This window comes from Limulus polyphemus, unplaced genomic scaffold, assembly GCF_000517525.1.
Source record: "Limulus polyphemus unplaced genomic scaffold, Limulus_polyphemus-2.1.2 Scaffold586, whole genome shotgun sequence".
Classification (NCBI taxonomy): Eukaryota; Metazoa; Arthropoda; class Merostomata; order Xiphosura; family Limulidae; genus Limulus; species Limulus polyphemus.
Window position 1 is genome coordinate 153,720 of NW_013666196.1, and position 23,085 is coordinate 176,804.

General features: G+C 32.5%; 1 long non-coding RNA gene across 1 annotated transcript; it reads right to left on the minus strand.

The window, feature by feature from the left end:
• Positions 1 to 575: 575 nt before the first annotated feature.
• Positions 576 to 22,542, minus strand: LOC111085739. The gene is made up of 3 exons (XR_002610549.1): positions 22,470 to 22,542; positions 13,045 to 13,053; positions 576 to 586 (listed from the first exon to the last, which is right to left on the minus strand). It is a non-coding gene; the product is annotated as an uncharacterized LOC111085739 (long non-coding RNA).
• Between the last annotated feature and the right edge of the window lie 543 nt (positions 22,543 to 23,085).

Sequence of the window (23,085 nt, forward strand, 5' to 3'; positions counted from 1 at the left end):
AGACGAATCCACAGAAGCTGTTTGTCATCCAATAACTTTTACGTACGCATATATATATATGCAATATCTTTATGTATTAATCTAATATGTTTTAAGCCTCAGACAAAGTGCTTTCGTTTCAGAAATAGAAGGGTTCTTATCTCTAGGAATTCGATGAATAACGCTGTGAATCATCTCGCAAGCCAAACAACAGTACCTTTGTAATAATAAAGAGAATTCTAAGTCGTTAAAAAAATATCATATATGTAGTCCCTCGGTTGGTCAGCAGTAAGTTTACGGAGTTACAGTGCTAAAATCCGTGGTAGACAGATAGCCCAATGTGTAGCTTTACACTAAAATAACGAACGAAAACTGATGTATATTCAAAGCGTTATCACCCGTACAGTATTCCTAAAGTAATCCATTTAAGTACAATGTAATACAATACATTTAAATACAATACAAAGCTATAAGATACCTTCTTATATTACGAAGAAAATTGTAGTATTTTGAAAACATTATAAACAATTGTTATCATTATTCGTGATTATGACTTACTAGTATGTTTGATGTTTTTAGTGAGCAAGTGATTCTCACAAATTTCAAACTTTATATTTATTAATGCCACTGATTAAATGGTTAACTTATTCTATTGAAAAAAGGAAATAAAATAATTTTATTAATTACTTATCAAATGGAAAGGAAAAGTGTCCTTGTAATTATGTTTCATTTTAGATATTTAATATCAAATTAAGAAGTTGACCTCATTTAGGGTAACGTGTTCAAGTAAATGGTGGAGGACATCAACAATTAAGTTTTCTCTATTGTATGATTGAATTAACTTAAATGTTGGTTAGTTTATAGTCTGAGCTTGCAATTTCAATTCTTTAATTGCTGTGTTTATGACATTGAATAGCTTATTAATATTTCCATGATGTTTTAATCTGTTGGGTTTGAAATGAAAAATGCCTTCGAACAAGAAAATGTACAAACTAAAAAAAAGAAAAAGGTTTCTGTTCACATATTTGAAAACTAATATTTTTGTTTATCTTTACTTGTTGGATAAATACCTTGTGTCTGCCTTAGGTGTCGAATATTAATATTGAAAATATTGTTTTCCATTTCTATCTAACATAAACAAATCTAGCTATCTTAACCCAAATAAAATGACAAAATATTGCAAATTTGTATTCCCATATTGGTTCTCAAGTTCAAAAACTTCACAATAATATACATGAGTATTTGGGTTTTACTCGATGTTATCTTATCTTAATCAATAAATTCGAGGTATACTATTACAAATGTTCTTTGTATAATAAGAAAAAGAACATCTCAACATTTTCTCGAAATGAAATACATCATGACATTAGAAGTAATAGTTCTCACAGCTGTGAATTAAAAAAAGAAAAGAAAATCCATCAGCGTTAGTAATAACGATCCATTAAGGTAATTTATATTTTACTTCTGTATCAAAAATCATTGCGAATATTTTTATGATTATCTTTTCGTGTGTTAACCTGTGTACTGTAATCAAAAATAAGCTTCCAATGAAAGATTCTTTCATTTAGGAATTATTACTCTAAGTCTCGAGCTATATCTTTGTATTTCAAGAATGTTGTACTTACAGATCCAGAAATTGTTATTTATCACCTAGAGAAAATGAACAAATGGAACAAATGGATTAAATGAAATTCAGATTTGAGAAGTTTCATAACAACCTGGGCCTTTAATATATTCTACTTGCTAATCAGAGTTTGAATTTAGTTTTAGGTGCCTGAGGGAAATATTGATATATTTCTCTGATACGGTGAAAAGCATTATGCGTAATTTTAAATTATTTAAGGAATGAGACATCCGTAACAAAAATACCTTGGGAAATATGCATAGTTTCAAAAAGTGGATGTGAAATTTAATATATTTTCTAAGTTCCTATATGAATATTTTTTTACTTGGAACGCACTAGGATCCGAATCTTGGTTTACAAGGATAAGACAACACAAATGTTACTTACGTATGTTAAATAGCAATAACATTTTATTACAGTTTTGAAAATGGAATATTTAGGATTCAAAACTTACAAGAACGTGTGATAAACGTATCAATTAAGAATTTATACAGCTGAGTTTTGGATTATTTTCCATTCTTGACACTAGACATAACATTAGATATATTCACTTGTATAAGCTACATATTATTTCCTGTGCAATATTCTTAATATTATCTAAAAGATGTAATATGAGTTAATATTTGACATGGTTGTGAGTAAAAGCAATAATAATATTTTCGGGAAGCAGGAACAGTGATCCAAATCTACTGAAATTAGCCCCTAGAAATTCGAAAACTTGTAATAACGTGTAACTAAAAATACATATTTACATATTATCATAGAAAAGATAGAGTAAGTGAAACAAATATGAGCCATTTATTTCTGTGTATGATATATAAGTAATATTATTAGACTAATCTTTCTCTATAAATCAAAACTTTATTTGATTCTACAGCTTATCACTTCCGCTTAACAAATAAGCATGTCATATATTCCAGCAAGTTCTAGTTTACAGTTTCTAGATTGAATAGTTAATTAAACTTCTTTAGAATGTCGTCTTGGTATGGAAATACAGAGTTAATTAATTTGAATAAAATTTACTTTTTGAACTATGGTAGCGTAAATAAAATGTATTTATTATCTGATTACGTTGCAAACACTTAGCCCCCCCCCCCAATGGCACAGCGGCATGTCAGCGGACATACAACGCTAGAAACCGGGTTTCGATACCGGTGGTGGCCAGAGCACAGATAGTCCATCGCGTAGTTTTGTGCTTAATTACAAACAATCAAACAAAACCAAACAGTTAAATATCATTTATTTAATATATTATCGACTAAAAGCTTTTGTTTGTTTTAGCCTTAAGCCACCCACACCTTGTGCTATCAGCGCTCTCATCACCGCTGGTAATTGTACCCTACAGTTTAGTATTATAAGTGCGTAAATTTACCACTGACCCCTCGGGAGAAAGGGGAAAAGGTATATGATATGAAAGAAAAAGTCGCAAAGTAACAGCTTAAAATACAAGGGTTTAAGGAAAAGAAATGCTTTTAACACTCAACAATATATTTGTGTTTTCCTTTCAAAGAAATATTTGAGATGCATTTTTAAAATAATCAATACTGCCAATAGACAGCAATATTTCACTTCAGAACAAACTGAAATGAGAGCAATATTATCCTAAATATGTGCTTGTATGTTTCCTGAAACTGATAATCATATAATTAGTATTTTTATGTTTTATATTAATTGAAACAAAGTTATAATAAATCTAATATGTAAATAATACATAGGTTTCTTTCTATAGATTTAATTAAATCAGTTATTTAGAAATAAAAATAAAAATGAATTAACTAAGATTTTAGTAAAGTAAGACGTTACATAAATGCTATTATAGTAGTATTAAAGTTACAGGAAACTAGCTACCAAAATTAAAAACTTGTTCTCTAGCAAAAGATTGAATTAAGCATTTAAAACAAAACTTTCTAATTGTAGTAAAACATTTTATAACATATAGATGCACATAATTTTTTTAGTTATTAAATTCAGCTTTTTTGTTTAAAATGTCAGTAGCTAATATTTTGTAGCTTACAATGCCAGGGAAGAATGGACAATCATATGAATCTAAATAAAAAATTTCCTTTTATTTGACTTTCAATACTTATAACATTCGTACAGCTTGGGATCGATGATTTTGCACGATATGATGTAACCAAAATGAAAATCTTCTCTGTTTAATATTCAATATTGTGGACCATCTCTGACATCAGTTTGCTGCGATTGTGCTACACTTGCAATTCGCTCTCCCTTCAATTTTATTAAGGTTGTACTTATTCCTATTAGGGATTGACTCATGTTAACATGCACAACAAATTGTTGTTTATAACTACAATCAACAGCAAGTAGATTTAGAACTAGGTTTTGTTTCTTGCTGGCAAAATTTATTTCTTATTTCGCTTCACTCTTGGTTTATTTGGTCTCTCTCACATCTTTCATTCTTATTGTTTTCATTTAACTCTTATTTCTTTATATATCTTTCTCAAAATTTACGCCAAACAACTCTATTTCTTCCTGACCTTTCACACCTGTTTGGATTATAATGTTTTATAATTAGATGGGATTCTGTTGTTTCCAAACACTTCCTCTAATTCTTTCGTAACGACTTTCGTAACGCTTTCTCAACTCTCTCAACCCAAAATTATGTTCCTTACACCCAACTTTATAACACACTTCCCCTTTATCCTGAATACATTTGTTGGTTATATTCAATCTCGACTGTGTTTCTGTCTAATTTCGATGCTATTCTAAGCTCCAAAGTTCCAATGTATCAAACTTTTCCTGTTTAACCCCTCACAATCTGTTGTGCAGCATCGATAATTTCACTGTATTTTCATGTATCATATTACAGCCTTTGTATATATATTTTATAAACTTCACAGATAATATATATATATATTAATATATACATTTATTGTGTATATATATATATATTGTATAGACACACAATTAATTGGTTAGTATCCTCCATTCTTACTCTTTCACTCATTTGAATACATTCACACACAACATTAGTTCTAACTCAAGATGGATGGGTCTTAGGTCCCATATTTATATACAATAAATACTAGTTTTACCAGGTAGCAAACTGGTCATAACAACTCAAGCACAAAAGATTATCTTTATTTCAATGACCATCGCTGGTGTATACTGTAAAATTAGTGTATTAATAGATTCAATCCATTCAGTTTTCTGTTTTCATTTTATGCAACCAGATTAAAGAGTTATGGTCCATTTTCATGAAAAATGCTTTGTCTACATGTTTAATTATATAGAAATAATTTATCCATCATAGCTCTAAACCATTTCTGGGTACTGGGTCCAGTAACTGAACTAACTGATTCAGAAGTTCTCGTTTTCACAGTGAAGCTTTTTATTTTATTCTTTCTCTTCTGAGTTAGCTTTAACTATTAATTTCTACCCATTTGCTAACCCTTACTTCAAGCTGGTCACATATGCTAAATCATTCCGTGACTCAACTATATCTCTGGACCAACTTGATACTTTAATAAGTCTAATGGGTCTTTAACATTTTTACCATATAGTAACTCAACTCAAATGGCGAAACTCCCGTTTTAGCTAGAGGGCGGGGGCGGGCTTCTTGATATGCAACTAGCGCAAAAGGCAATATCAGTATTCTCCTGCATCATTACTCTTAACATGGTTTCAATTGTATCATTTGCTTTCTCACACATTCCATTTGTTGGTAGTCTATAAATACTAGTGTGTTTCATTTTTACTCCGGTTACTTTCTATAATTCTCCCATTATTTGTATTTGAAGATTGCTACCTAAATCTGATAAAAATTCTTCAGAAAATCCTACCCGTGAATATATTACTATTAGCTCTCGCGGGATTTTTTTCTTCTTCAACAGAATTTAGTGCTACTGCTTTTACATATCTAGTGAAAGAATCATCCAGTGTCAGAATATATTATTCCCTTCCTATATTACTGGAAGTAGTCCGATAATATCAGCACTAAAGGAATGAAAAGATTCACTAAAAAATGGTAAATTAATCATTGGGATTTTTACTTTCATGCTCTTTTTACCTGCTAGCTGATATGCTGGGCATCTCTATAAACACAAGACTCTATATTTCCAGTACCTGCCCAGTAGTAGTTTTTAGTAATCTGAATGTCTAGCCAAAATTGCATCATGTGTGCCCTATGTTTAATGCTGCCTGTCTACATTCCTTTGGGAGTGTATTTGATCTCTATCATCTACTGCATGATTTCCATTATACTTATGCCACAACATTGCTTTTGGCTAGTAATAAAACTTTTGCCCGAGTTTAGTTACTTCCGATTACTCTATCACGTAACATTTATCCAAACTCTCATTTTCTAATTGCCAGTTAATTATTTGTTATTGATCCATATTCTACTCTAACATGGCGAGGTGGTTAGAGCACTCGACTCTCAATCTGAGGATCACGGGTTCGAATCCCCGTCTCACCAAACTTGCTCCCCCTTTTAGTCGTGGGGGTGTTATAATGTGACAGTCAATCCCACTATTCGTTGATAAAAGAGTAGCCCAAGAGTTGTCGGTGGGTGGTGATGACTAGCTGCCTTCCCTCTAGTATTGCACTGCTAAATTAGGGACGGCTAACGCAGATAGCCCTCGTGTAGCTTTGCGCAAAACTCACAACAAACAAACAAACTATTCTAACAACAGTTAAACATTCGTCATTATTTACATGATGATCTATTTCTTTATTAACTCCTTCCCTTCTTTCAGAATTTTCTCTAATCTCATTTGTTATCTGGATACCTTAGCTATGTGTTACCACTGCTACTGGTGTATTTTGCAACCAACAACTTCTACCTTTTAACAAGCAAAACTGGATGTACCACCCCTACAACTATTTCACCTTCAAAGGTTCAACATTTCAACGTGACTTTAACTAATGGTACAACATACTGAGCCATTCCTGCTATGGTTCTAAATCCAATTAAACCTAATGTAGCACCTGTGCATCTGGTATTGTTTATTAATTCTTTCCTTGCCAGAGCTTTCCAACTACCAGTATTCTTTAATGCATTTACGGCTTTCCCATTTATTATCATTTCTGCTAAGTATTTATTTGAAATTTTCCTTCTGTCTTCAATATAACACAATACATTCTTCCTTATGTGTACACATTTTTTTATTCTGCCTACAGAATTTAGCTACATGCCCAACTTGGTCACGTATAAAACATTTTGGCATAGGTTTATAATTTTTCTCCTCATTTCCAAAATCACCATACAGAAAGGTTTTTTCTTACAAGTCTCAAGGAGCGCTGATCCAGTTTTGTTTGTGATAAATAGTTTGGAATTGGTCAAATAGTATCTGTTTGAGTACCCGGGTATATAGGTATGACCACATAAGCCACTAACTCGAGGAAGTTTATGTAAAGAACAAAGAATAAAGCTGAAACTTTTTATCAAAAGAAATATATTTTTATTAAACATACAACTACAATATATAAATCTACTTTATTTCAATAAACTACGTTTGTAAAGTTCTTCTAAAATTCTGAAGAACTGCACTATTGTTTTGACAAATAAATCCTTTAAAATCCTTAATCTTGATTTAGTCGATATATAAATATCAGTATGGACCTTGCAAGATATATTATCAGATTGAAATACGGATTTACATGGATGTAGGATAGTGCGAGTTTTTCATCTTAGTTTCCTTAATCTTATCAGGCTGAAGCATAAGGCTGGATTGGATCATTCTCGACAAGTCTTTGTATCTTTGCTGGCAACTCTATTTTGGCAGCTAGAAATCTTCTGATGCTGTTTTTACTAACTTCACTGTCTTATATACATATGCTGTCTGTCTATCTTTATCAGAATTGTTAGTAATTTTGTCAAAATTTGCTCTTTCAATATTAAACTTACAATCTGCCCCTGAAGAAGAAATGGCCACCTTTCGAAAGCGCTCGGGTGACAAGGTTTATATATGAAGACTTCTTGAACTTACGTGTTTTTCTGACATAATAAATCTACAGTCTTGTCAGCTTCTCCAGTACAGCTAGATCCTTCGATTCATTTAAGGAGCACCTCATACATTCTTGCTCTATACTCTTTAATTGTTTCATTTGACGTTTTTTCTAACTCTCTGAACACTTCCTGTTTTAAGTATCCAGACTTAACTCGTACTTCTATAAAAGAACTGATTTCACTGCATCATAATTTAATACGTCTGCGCTCCCAATCTTAATGTAAACTGTTAACACCTTTTCAAGTAATACAGGAAGTAATTTCCTCACCATATCTTGTGGTTGCAATTCTTCTGCTCTCGCTATTTTTTTCAAAAGCCTTTAAAACTCATCTATATTGCTTTTTATTCAGGCTACTGCACATGGGTGCTTCTTTCTTGCAAGCCAGCCCTATCACTAGGATTATCATGCCTTTCATTCATCATGAACGCGAATTCTCTCTGATTATGCCTATCTTCTAACTCTAGCTCTAAATATTTTTTCTCTGCTTCCATTTCCAAGGTATTATTCCCAGCTTCTAAGTGTATTTTAGCAAGATATAAATCTTTACTATGATAACCTCCGCGAACACCACTCACAGTTCTCGCATTTTCATTAAGATCAAGGTTAGAAAAATAATATATTATGACCTCTGTTTCAACTAAACTTCACGCATCTCATCCTTTTTCCAATTGTTACTACATGCTATCCTCAGTTCTTAACATTTATTTACCAACTGACTTTTTTCAGTCATTTTCAATTATCACCCATGCTAGTTTTGTTTCTCTACTCTTAACAAACAATGGACCACACAGTTTATATACCAATAAGAATTAATCAAACTACTGTGAAAAGCAAAACTTATCCTCTTTCCAGACTTCACTGCTCCATCCATATGGCTTTATTCCTTGCTTTTGTTGACACTGTTTCAACTTCAAACTCTTCTTCTATTATTGGATTTCGATTCCTTATGAATTGACGGATCCCACTTCTGACACTATTTTGTTACAATCGTGTGATACTTGCATTTCACTTTTTTTTGAGGTTGTACTAATTCCTATCGAGAATTTACTCATACTAATATAAATGAAAAAATACATTTCATTAGTATAATGAACAACACATAGATTTAGTACTAGGTTCTGTTTCTTATTGGCAGCATTTCTTTCACCCTTCCCCTGTCTTCTGTTTATTCGGCATCTCTCACATCTTCCACCGTTCCTTGTTCCTTACGCCTAACTTTTTATATTTTCAACTTCAACTACATATTATGTGACATCTACACTAAATGATTAAATTGTATACGATAAATATTAGGTATATCTTTCCATGAATTTGAACTGCAAATAACCATATATAGGGCATCTACAGCTTAAATGGTGGAGCATGCTCAGAGGCATATCACAACTTTAAGTCTTTAGATCCCCAGCACTGGAAGATTATCGCTAGGCCTTACCTGGCTTATTCTATTGCCCATGTCTCTTGCTTTATCTCTATGTTTCAATAAATAATCTACCAGCTTGTAGAATGTAGCATTTTGTATTTTATGTTCTATGTTTAAAATAAAAATTCCTTTTAAGGAACTGTATTTACTTTGCTAGAATTACATAATTAAAAAGAAAGTATGGATATTACACGTCCATTACGGAGAAAATTGTGTTGTTGTTCTGTTTAAGGTTGATTATGTCAAAAATGTACATTTTCAATAATAAAAGTTTGAAAATCAAGTTTTGATCGAATATACAAAAGTAAAAACAAATATCCAATTATTCGAAGCCTGTAAATTAAGATGTCATTGTTGATAACATTATATTTGAAAACTTCAGAACTTCAGGCTCACACCTTGGTACCATTAACATATGACTTATAAATAAGGTAACTCCATTCAGACTTATTTTCTTTAACATGAGAATTTGAACTTAAAATTTGGCAAGTTTTTAAACAATTGTTTCAATGAGTTCACTTGCTTAAAACAAACTTTTAATAACAATTTCGAATTATCAAACTTTTTCCAATATAATAAGTACCATGGTATTTCTTTGCCATTTTTCATGTAATATCATGGTGTGTTAAACTTGAATGAAGCAAGTTTTAATAACAGATTTAATATTCCAAAATGCATAGTTTCTCAATTGACTCATCATATTTCTCTTTAGAAGACTTTTAGAATGTTCAATAAGAATCCCACTTTCCCTTAAATGGGAATATAATTGACCAAATTTGTGGTCTTCCTAAGAGCACTTGCTGCCACCTTTTTATTATGCGTATTCATGATTCATTATGAAAAAACACGTCTCTTTGATTGTCCAGATCCTTTTAAACATTTGTTTTACAAAAGCTCCGTATAAACAGCACACTTAGTTTTGCAAAATCATGTTAAAAATCTTTTTTTCGCACTATCTAAAATATTGGTGAAATGTCCAATTAACATTGCATTTACCTTCACTTTCACTTCATGCCATTTTTTGCAGGATCTTTGAGCTTAGAACTCTGCTCAGAGAGCTCTGTAATGATTCAATTTCATCTAATGACTTTCGAATTACCTCTTCAATTTGGAGTGAGTATGAATTAAATATGAAGGATGTTATTCTCATCAAGAACCTAAAACTTTATTCAATAAAACTAAAATAATTATAGGAACTTCTTTTCAAGCTATAGGTCTTTGCCCTAAACTTTATTTTGGAGAAAGTGCACTGAAGATTGAGTTCATGTGGAATTGTAATACATGTATAATGACAAATATGACTACATATTTTAAGGTTCAGAATTGCCAAATAATCAACCTTTTGGGTACTTCCTCTATAAATAATTATTTTGTTAGCTAATTTTATGTTGACATTAAATATTCACTAAAACGATGAAAAGTTTTTATAAAGGCTTAAAATTTTTATTATAGCTTAAATGAATAACTTCGTGGATAAAATAATAGTCTCTCGATTCTAGATTATAAATCTTTTTGGATTACGACCTCCTGTAAAGTTGAAGACGATGCTTCGAACTAATAGTGCAAGTTTTCCTTACGTCAAGCATCGCAAGTTATGAGGTGTAATAAATCTAGAAAGAAAGTTTGCCGTGAGAGGTAGTTCAGAAGTGTGGACTCCAGAAAAGTTTTGAATGATACTTTGAAGCAGTTAACGCCTAAATTTCATTTAAAGAAGAAGTGGTTATGAATCGTAACTTGTAAAAACTGTCAAAACTTTAACCACCTTCTTTCCAAGCTTAGTAGCCACCTCACCTTCTACTATAAGTGTAGATATCTCCATATCATCCTACAATGTCTTAAACTACAGCTCCGATCCCCCATTCTTTTCCAGGGACACTTCTTAAAAAAAACTCTTTAAATTTATCATTGATTTTTGTAGAGAGGAGACAAAACTGGCCAACAATAGCTTATTTTACTATTTTCATAGACTCTTGATAGATAAAACCAAACTAAAATTTTCAACTTAATTGACAAGTCCTTTAATCTTACCTCACAAGACCACTAGATGAAATAGAATCAGAAGTTCGACAACACCATTACTGAAAAAGATCAAATTCCAACACTTTCCAAACTAGGATTGTAAATCTAAGCTTAGAAAGCTGAAGAAAAGGGCCTTTCTATTAGTATTAAATTTATTATAACTCCGACAAAACTTTCCAGTATCTAAAGTCACCACAGCTATTTTAGATGCCTCCCAGTAAAATCTTGATAGTCAATGAAAATTGACCTAGATTATTATCTGCCTCACCTAACAATATCACAAGAAACTCACCAAAATATATCCAATCAGAAAAAAAGAAAACAACAATAAAAACACTTGAAACAGGACCTGTGTGTTGTTATTATTCCTGCTCACAAAGGAAACAAACTGTTATACCAACAAGCAACACTACCGAGAACAAAAAAGAAGAAAAAAAACATCATCTAGAACGAACCATAGAAACTTTTGTAAAAAGACCATTTTGACAAACTGAAGTGTGTCACCAATAAACTGATCAAGAAATTTAAACCTGAAAAAGTCAGCAATACCACATTTAACATTATCAAATTACCATAGCTATTCCAGTTTTCCAAGATGCATGAACGATATACTCCAATCAGACCAACTGTCAGTGCTATGAGGTCTCATTTTCATAACCTAGCACAACATATCATTGCACTTAACCATCTAAAGAAAAGTTGGAATCCTGAAGTTGAATAAGTCAAATTACTATCTTAAGATCGCCTCGTGAGTTTTGATATTATAAACAGGTTCTCCAGCACTCCTTCAACCAAAACATTTATTGTGCTTAAAACAAAATACTGAACATACATCCTTAAAACTACAAAACAACTTGAATAAAGACATCATCTTGGAACTCTTTCCATATTGTACTAACAACATTTATTTCAAATATCAAGAAGCTTTATATGAAAACTTTCACAGCCTTTCCACAGGTTCTCCTCAGTCACTCATCCTCAGTGACGTATATAGGGAATACTCTGAAACCATATGCCACCCTTGTACTTTAGATATGTAAAAGTATGATGGTGGCACGTTCGTAATATCTTTCCATAATCTAGATAATTTTAATGATTTTCTAATGCGCTTCAATTCCTGTCACTACAGCACTCAGTCCGCCACGCAACCTGCAAAATGATATCCTTTGTTTTTAGATATTTTCCTAAACAAAAGGCCACTAAGTCCGTGTACAGAAAACAAGCATATTCTACCACATATTTATATCTCTCATCTAACTTACTTTTCTCTGTTAGAAGTAGAATTACGAACTGTCTTTTAGGTTGTGTCAAAAACACTGTGATAAAAGTCAGCTTCAAAAAGAAAAAAAAATACACCTAGAAAAAACCTTCAAGCCAACGGTTTCATCCAAATCGAGAATAATGGGTCTGCCCTACGAAAACCTTAAATGAATATTTTAACCACTACCGTCCTACTGCTTATCCCAAAATTAAGCTACAAGCTTAGAAGAATATGTACCCAACTGAATATTTAATTTACTTCAAATCCAATAGCACATTAAGAATTTATGAAACTAAAATCCAGACTTAAGAAATAAACATATGAATAATATTTACAAGATGTCATATTTTGTGGAAAAACTTACATTGAAGAAACTCTGAACGAACAGTTGCCTCATCCAGACTTGCAGAAATAAACAGATGAATAATATTTGCACGATATATCATATTTTGTGGAAAACATACATTGAAGAAACTGAATGAACAATTACCTCATCCAGACTTGCAGAGATAAACAGATGAATAATATTTACATGATATCATATTTTGTGGAAAAATACATTGAAGAAACTGAACGAACAGTTGCCTCATCCAGACTTGCAGAAATAAACAGATGAATAATATTTGCACGATATCATATTTTGTGGAAAACATACATTGAAGAAACTGAATGAACAATTACCTCATCCAGACTTGCAGAAATAAACAGATGAATAATATTTGCACGATATCATATTTTGTGAAGAAACATACATTGAGGAAATTGAACGAACAATACCTCAGAGACTAAAAGAACAACAATTTTCTAATAGAATACTTTTTTTTTAATAAAAATCAGCATCACCTGAACAAAACTACAACATCATTTATATTATCAACTAGAATAAATAGCAAATTCTTGAATCCACACAACACCGGAAATATAAAAGCAGCCTTTTTCATCGAAACTTTCCACTGACTCTAATCCTCAATTAAGGCATAGATTTCGATCAAATGTGTTTTTCTTTCTTTTTCAAAGAACACAACAGACAACAAGAAAATATATCTATTCAGCCCTAACACTAACTTAACTCTGATGATGTCATATGATCTTCGTACACTTGAGCCATGGTTTACGGTCTCTTTCTTCACATTTGCAATCTATTTCGGTTTAATTCTACACTCCTCAACTCTCACATCCGCGTTTTTCTCCTGTATTATGTCACACAACTCATGATTTTCTACCTTATGAAGACCTATTCTAACAGTTCGAAAAATCATCCTAAGGAGACATATATAAAGACCATAAAAGTTTTCAATCTATTGCATTCTTCTATTTCTCTCAAACAAATCTAAAGGTTACTCTTCCTTGCGGTGAATAAAATATATTTCAGCAAAATACTTCTTTAAAGGATCATGGTTTGTTTGTCGAAAGCTAAACAAAATCCCTGATTTTGAAGTGATAGACTAGAGGGAAAGCAGCTAGTTAACATCACCCATAACCATCTCTTGGGCTACTTGTGTCCGACCCAGAGTGCGGATAGTCATATTTTGGACGCGAATAGTAGACTCACAAATCCATAGTTTGGTACGTTAAATACTGGGTTGCATTTAGCCAAATAGTTATTGTGTACTTACGAAAATGGAAGAATCCAATTGGGTAGTCAGATTACTCAGATAAAATAAACTTTTTAATGTACGTTAATGGTAGAAAGGAAAGTTGTATATAAAAATTATAAAATAAAACGTAAAATATGTTATATGAGCTGATACTGATAAATAGAGGCTTTTATGTATGTATGTTGTCAAATGATTAATATTAATTTCATACTAAATATACCTTTACGGAAACAAGTGAAAAAACAAAAAAAAAAGTATTGTGATTGTTTGAAGTTAAGCACAAAGCAACACACTGGGTATCTGTGCTCTGCTCACCACGGGCATCGAAACCTGAATTCTAGCATTGTAAGTCCGTAGATATACCGCTGTGCCACTGGGGGGGGGGGACAACAAGAAAAGCAAATTGAAAGTATAGGAATGAGTACACCAAAAAAGTGAGGAAACAAGGCAGGAATGAGCATGGTGTAATAAACCTTTCTCTGTACAACCTCACAAGAAGGTGCGTCCAACATTCGGTCCATGACTACCTCGTTTATTCATTCTACCCTGTATACAATAAGCCAGATGGACTAAAGTTATCAAACATAATTATGCTTATCATACAATTACTAAAGGTGTCTCTGAATCGAATTATTGGAGGCAATACATGTACTGTAAAGTCTGATTATACGATACCAGAAGAATCAGATATTCGTGTGAACCCATAACTTGTATGTTTTTTTTCTTTACAACTTGTCCCACCTTTTACAACTGCATGAGAAGGCAATAAGATTCCGTACATTAAATATATAGGTGGATTAAAATACAAAGATAAAAAGTCCTAAGAATTCTTTTTTTTTGTGTATCGACGTCATGGATTCGCTACTGTCTGTTCAAAAGTAGAAGAATCATAGACACAGTTTTGTATGTAAGTTGTATAATATCATGAACACAGAAAAACGAAGTAGGCATGGACCAGATTTTGTACATGCTACCTCGTAAGGTTGTAAAAAAATGTTTTACTACACCATGTCCATTCCTACCTTGTTTCCTTTCTTTTTGGTACACCCATTCGTACACTTTCAATGCTTTAAGTATCATTTTCCACATGTTCATGCACTTTTTCATATATGGTAATAAGATCTTATGTATCATTCGTTCATTTGTGTTGATATCCTGTCTGTATATCACCAGTGTAGGTGTGCACCATACTATTATAATATGTACAAATAATGGTATGTAGTGTGCATTCTCTTCACGTATGGTGTGCGTGTACACATTGTGAGTGTGCATGTGTGAGGTACATGTGATGGCACTCACTGTATAGTGTACAATGTCATTTGGATGATATTATATGAGTTGTGGTTGTGTGAATATGCTATGGGTTGATAAGTTATCTAGTCAGTTTAATTATTTGGTGATTTTTAGTAGAGAATAACGCTAGCACGTGGTACTTCTGCTATTGTTCTATTTGGTGCACTTATAACTATGGTATGTCAGTTTATTGCACAGCTTGAAGTGTTCAACAATGTCAGTCAGTGAGATTTGTGGTTTTGTGAATTTTTTGTATCTGCTTTGCTGATTTTCTCAAATAATTCGATGACTTGTAATGTTGTATGTGGTATATACATAACCTAAGTGTGTCTCTCAAATACTTTTGAAGATTTATTATTTGGTTCTAAAGATGTATATGAGTAAATAATTTGTGTTGCATGTATTGTGTATGCGTCCCTTTCCTACTGTAAATACCACCGTACTCACGATAGGATGAATTTATGTTAATGATGATGATGATGATAGTTTTGAAAGATCAGGAAATGAAAGCATGAAAGTAATGAGAATTGGAGTTAAATCTCATCGAGAACAATTAAGTTGCTGCTAATGAAATGGGCGTTTCATATGGCATGATCAAGTCCAGTTTTTAGCATCCAAGAAAAAAAGAAAAGATTCTGAAAAACACTAGTTTTTTTACAAGAAATAAAAAGAATTATTTAGTTTAAGTATGATAAATTAGTCAGACGCCTTTCAAATATAAACTACTAATAAATCTGGTGAAAAAAGATTTGATACACTCTCAATGAAACTTGCTCAAATAATAATTTTAAAATATGCATTTAAAACAGTATAGCGTTTCATCAATCACTGGCAATCATTTTAAAGGGCTCACCAACAACAGATCTTTGTGTCAGAACTATTTTTTATATAAAATAATCACCAAATTGCGTGTTAAACCCCTCAAAGCTTGTCGTATTTCAATTTTAAATGTCATAAACTGAAATTTATTGCTCGTCGTTTTAGAAGTTTGAAAAAAAAGAATATATATATATGTATATATATATATATATATTGTAACCTCGAATGTTGAAGACATTACAGTGATTTGGTTTGTAGCTTCGTAAATTCTAACGTAGTATTAGAATAATCTTTGAAAGCTTACTTTAAAATTTGTTTGAATATTTAGAAGTATGGATGTCACCAAACGTCCTGTGTAATAAGAATGTTAATATTTCACTATTATAACATTAAATACTTTATATTTATTTACTTATTAATAAATATTTATTTTCATTGTTCTTTAATATCTCATTTAATTAAAAAATATTTTTGTAATCGGTCTGATACAGTTTTTCTGACTTTCACACTCATATCCATTTTAAATATGTCAAGTGAAAAGAAAACCCACTGAAAGCGACGAATATGACTTATGCAATAACACCTTCTCATATCAATATTATAAGGTATAAAATATTTACTTTATGCTATCAAACATTAATCTCAAGCTTTGGTATGTTATCAACAGAACGTATGTTACAAATCCTCAATAGGTGTCTAGGTTTCATAATTACTTTCTTCTAGATAACTGCAATTCATCCATCTATCTGGAGTGTGTGAAAATCTTTTGATTTCTATGGCAAACAATTGCAATTTTTGCTTTACAATCATAAGTTAGTGCGATTATAAAAATTTATAAAAGGACAAAAATAAATAAATGGGTAGAAGAAAATATTGAGTGTTGAGGTAGATTTACTGATGTAAACTGCACAGCGTTTAGGACATCAAATTAAACACTCTGTGGTCCTGGGAGTAGCTCATATGTATAAAACGAATTCACATTTGATTATCTAGTTTTAAACATTTTATGTTTTATGTTTCATAAGACTTTCATTAAGCAAATTTACAGTTTAGTCACTGAATTTGTATAGGGGTGTGCTTAAATAAGCTGCATATTGCATATGATGCTTTACAAACGTAATTACATATTATACGTTAGTTAAAAAATAAAATGAAAACGTTTATTCCTGTTAAAACAAAAATCACTGGTGTCCGGTTCTTTGACACTGTTGCTCATCACACCAGTAAACAATTCAGATTTTTTGTATACCCAAAGAAACCTGAAAGTCCACGCGGTGATTCGACGATTAACTAATATTTTTTTTTTGTTAGTGAACATCCTGTTAATAAAAGAATGTGTTTATAGTTCTCATAGTTCTGAATGACATGTAGTTATGTGTGTATTGGAAATACAAAGCTATGTCCGTAATTGGATCATATTTTTTTTTAACAACATTACAACGGAGATGATTTTAAGAATACCTTATTATGGTTGAATGGTACAAAGATTAGTGCGAAGTAATGATGATCATTATCCTTTAGCTGCTTTATCCTTCAAGATGTTCATGTGATGAATAGATGCATTTCTGCTTTTCAGTGGAATACAATACGAAGTAACCCAGAATGTCTGCAGCCCTTACGATGGAACAAAAAGCAGATTTGCTGGTTTTCTTCACTCGGCTTCACTCATAAACATATCCATTAGAGGGGGAGATGGCGACTTTTATCACAATCGATTTCCAACATGAAAAGTAGCTTGTCTCAAAAAAGCGGATCTACTTCAAATAATTTTTACTTTTTAATATTTAAAATAGTGTTTAAACTATGACCCGTTAATTTCACAATGCTCTAGTAAAACACCGTTTCCTACTTAAGACGAGTAAGGCTAGGACTTTATTACATTGAAAATAACCTTCCTGTTCAAAACCGACGATGACATTCACCAAAACATTTGTTATCGTCCTATGTGTTAATGACTTAGTAAGTATGCCTAGTTTTGTTTGCAAGCTATTTTCTAATACAATTTCCGAATTATCTATTTTTTACATCAAGATGATTATGGACCCTCCATTTTTAGCAAGAGATTCCACTGGCGGGTCCATTATAGAGTGTAGACAAAAAATAAAAAAATCAAGCTAAGACTGTTCCTGGAGCCACTTTCTGTAATCACAGGCCCTTTGATCCCAGCCAGCAATAGATTATGCCTCCACATTCTAAAAATCCTGGATCGCCAGTGAATTCTATGAGTTGACAAGCAGCTGTAATTTTATCTATTAAGATTTTTTTAACTTCAAAAATAAAGGCCCTTAACATTTTTGTTTATCGGAAGTAATAATAAAACATTCATGAGAAATATCGTGAAAGTACGAGATACCAAAAATAAGGTTACTTTATCTTAGCTTTTAGAAATGTGATTACAGTTCTTGGTGTATTAAGATTAACATTGAATTGTTTAAACTCACAAAACTGGTTCCGATAGCTCATTGTGTTACTGCGACTGTTCTACATGAGAATATCAAATAATGAAGCAAGCAAATGTCATTAAATATTTTCGGTATTGTGACATCTCCTTTCACGTGTGATACTGAAGTTATTATTTGGAGGTTATTTTAAAACAATGCTTTCCACAAGCTACTACAGAAGTAAATCGAATCCTTTTTTATGGGAAACAAAGTATTTTGATGAATAAAGTTTCGTTTTAAATTCAATTAATATACATAAGAAGAACAGAGAGTAGTAAGTACATTTTGCAATTTTTTTTCCATTAGTTGTGTTTGATAAAAACAAGTTTAAAAAGTAAAAGCATTAAAGCATGTAAAAATAAAACTTGAGTACACGAAAATTAAGTATTACTTAAAATAAAAGACAAATATATAGAGCTCAAACACACCAAATGAAAAAATCAGATCTATAAATATCTTAAATGAAAATGGATAAAAAAGCAAAAGCTGCGTTATAAAAAATGTAAATTCTTATGACGAAATGTGTCAATACAAAAAAACAGAAAACAGGTTGCTTGTGGTGTAATGACAACCATATAAAATGTGATGTAAAAATATGTTGACAAAACTCGTAACATCTTATCCTGAGATGATTCATTTGAAGTAAACTGTATATTGTTTTAAGGACAAACTTCAAGTCTGATGTGCGATAGAGTATTATGGGTTTGAGGATCAGCTTCAAGGATTAATTGTTTACAAACATATATTTACAATAAACTACAATTTTGTAGATTCTAAGCATATTTTTATAGTCTTGTACAAATCATTTCCAATTTGTTTAGGATTTTCAAGAATAAATATTCAAGATTAATAACGTTTTATAACTGAATTACTTTCAGTTTGTTTTGATTGAGAATATAATTTGTACACATTAGGAAAGGGATGAATGTTTACTTATCTGATCAAATTATATTTCGCTGAGCCCGAAATATGTTGTCAAATTCTTCTGCATGCACAAGGCATGTAATTTTTGATTAAATGCGTGGGTTGTATATAGTAATCTACCATTGGACTCCAGTTTACTAATTTTCATTGTGCATTTTTCTACGACATCAATTTCTTCAGTCCAGTATTGAACCCAGAGGTTTTTAAGTTTTTTTTTTGTAGTAGTTGTTATACTTATCCTCATTATTCGAGTCAACGTGCAGCGGTCCTTAATAAGTTTATAAAGGTATTCATACAATAAGAAGATTTAACCAGTTGGATCATCTTAGAAACTTTTTATCTTGAAACCTTAATAGTTTGTACGGCTTTGTTACAGATGCACCTGGGAGATAGGCCTGCATCATTACCTCTTTAAACAAACCATGTTTGTCTTCATGGAACCGATGAGAGAAAGGATAAATGGCCATTATTTATCTACAAAGATGACGTTTGGGAATAAGGCTACTTGTGACTTTTCTGTTGAATAGACAGTTTTGTCATTTATCTATAAGGCTAAGAAGCCTGACGTTACTAGGAGATCTTCAAGCTCTAGCAGTTTGTGTAATAGAAAAACATAAACATAATACTAGTAAACAGACAAATATGATATGTGAACAGATTAGAGAATAATTATCATTATTAGTGTAGATATATGAATATATCAGTGAAAGTACCCGGCTTCGCTCGGGTTGTTAGGCTGATATATTCTACATGGCTTTGTCATTGTGAGTATTCTGAACCTATTTTAGCATAGAAGAACAGTCAAAAATAGTTTAAACATATATTAATTTCCCCAAAACTTAAAAAAAGTTGCAAAGGTACGATAATAATAAAAATTTTATAGATAATTATAGATACCACTATACATCACGTTACCAAACCTATATAAAAGCCAGCGTGTGTCACGTCACATCACCCTTGATTTCTCAAAATAAGAGGAGTCATAAAAGCCAAAATGCATATATTTAGATAGAATGGTTTGTTTAATGTCTGCCCATTACGATTTTAGTAACGGGGGTGAAAGAGTGTAGTGAACGTTAGTATGATTTAAAGAAATTAATAAATAAGTCTAAAGTAAAGACATAGTGTGAGATAACCCAGCTTAAAGCCAAGTGCATAAAAGTTATCATACAAGTAAAAATATCGATCAAATTTTAAACTTAAATCGCACGTGGACAATATAAGTAATAATACCCAGTTGCACATCCTCAGGGTCTACTTAGCATCGGTGCAAAATTTCAGAATTCTAGGTTCTTTCCTCTTTGCGCTATGGCGATCACACACACACAGACACGCCTTTTTATTATTATAGATGATACTAGCGAAAGTATCCGGCTTCGCCCGGGTTATAATATGTTGATAGTGTGTGTATTCTGAACCCAGTTTAGCATAAAAGTATAATCTATATCCTTTTTTTTTGCTAAGCAACATAACATAAAAGCCGTTGTTGGAACGCATTGTTACAAAAACGCACTGGCTTTTCTATATATTAGAGGTTGCTATATAAGGAATCACTTCTTTATTATGTGGTTTTTCGCTAGCTTGCCTCATTAAAAAGATGCACAGGCGCATACACGTTCGCACGTGCGTGTCTGTGATTTCTATTTGTAATATAAGGAAATACACCATTAACTAATGTTTGATACAATTATTGTGACAGTATAGATTCTGAATGACCAACTTATTCACCCCATCGCGATGTTGAGAAAAACAGTGTTCACTGATTTGGCAACCAAAACTAAAATATCATTGATAAATCAAATATTCACACTGAGTGTTATTAAGAAAAACTATAGACATTATTAGATAGCTAAGAAAGTGTCACCGATGCACCAAAAACGTAGTACCGATATTGTTAAAAGGAAAAGTATAATCACTGTTTTGAAAAAAAAAAGTAAACAAAAAAAAAAACTGTCACTGTTACACAGTTGAGAGAAATAATATTCACTGACTTGGCAACTAATAAGATATTATTGGTACATAGAAAAGTTCCTACTGATGTTATTGATTATTCTTGACCTGATAGTACCTCAGAGAATTTCATTCATTATCCAAATTTTGGTAATAATATTCACACTTCTTTTCTATGTGGTTTTTTCACTAGCTTGCTTCATAAGAAGATGCACACGCGCATGCTCGCACGCACGTGCATGCCCGTCTGATAGTCTGTGATTTCTATTTGTAATATAAGGAATCACTTCTTTTCTATGTGACTTTTCTCTAGCTTGCCTTATTAAAACGATGCAGGGCCTACTTAGTTTGGGTGCAAAATGTCAAGTTTCTAGGTTATTTCATCTTGGAGCTATCGCGGTCACATTTCTTTTCTATGTGGATTTTCGCATAAAAAGATACGCACGCCCATGCCCACACGTAACTAGAAAAGTTTGTTTTGAATTTCGCGCAAAGCTAACACGAGGGCTATCTGCGCTACCCGTCCCTAATTTAGCAGTGTAAGACTAGAGGGAAGGCAGCCAGTCATCACCACCCACCGCCAACTCTTGGGCTACTTTTTTACCAACGAATAGTGGGACTGACCGTCACATTATAGCGCCCCCACGGCTGAAAGGGCGAGCATGTTTTGGTGGAACGGGATTCGAACCCGCGACCCGCAGATTGCGAGTCGAGTGCCCTAACCACCTGGCCATGCCGGGCCAACTAGATAAGTAATAATACCCAGATGCACACTCGCATGCACGTGTGCATCTTTTTATGGCTGTCACATCTATGCTTTTTGTGCATGCACGTAGATAAATGATAATATCCAGGTCAAACTCTGAGTCCACTTGGTGTGGGTACAAAATTTCAAGTTTCTAGGTTCTTTACCCTTGGAGCTATGGCGGTCACACTTTTTTTCTATGTGGTTTTTTGCTAGCTTGCCTGATTAAAAAGATGCGCATGCACGTACGCACGTGGATAAGTTATAATACTTAGGTGCACATCCTTAGTATGGGTGCAAAATTTCAGGTTTCTAGGTTCATTGCTCTTGGAGCTATGGCAGTCACATATTATTTTATATGTGTTTTTTCGCTAGTTTGCCTTATAAAGGGATGCGCATGCACGTAGATAAGATAAGTAGCACCCAGGTGCGCACCCTCAGCATGGGTGCAAAATTTCAGGTGTCTAGGTTCTTTCCCATTGGAACTATGGCGGTCGCGATTCCTTTCTATGTAGTTTTTTGCTCGCTTGCCTAATTAAAAAGATGCACATGCGCACACGCACGTGGATAAGTAATGATATTTAAGTCCACACCCTCAGGGTCCACTTTTCGCACTATTTCAGGTTTCGAGGTTCTTCTCTCTTGGAGTTATGGCGATCACACCCATACAAACAGACACGCCCTTTTATTATTTTAGATATATCTTTAGTAATTTATGTCATAGTAAGGTCAACTATAACTGACATTCTTACTGATACATGTGCCTTAGTATTAGGTGTCAATCACTTGTTAACGTAATAACAGTTAGGAATAGACAAGACATACGTAACCCCCTTTCCTAAACAAGATACGCACGCACACAAACACACATATGTATATTATAAAAACATATAAATACAGACAGATAGAGAGAGAGAGACAGGGGGAATTAATATGCACGGCGACTTCATATTATTGTTGCTATTTAAAACCTTGTCTTTCTGTGATAATCATTTCTAGGAGGAGCTGTTTATTATTAAAAACTCCATTGATAAAGTTT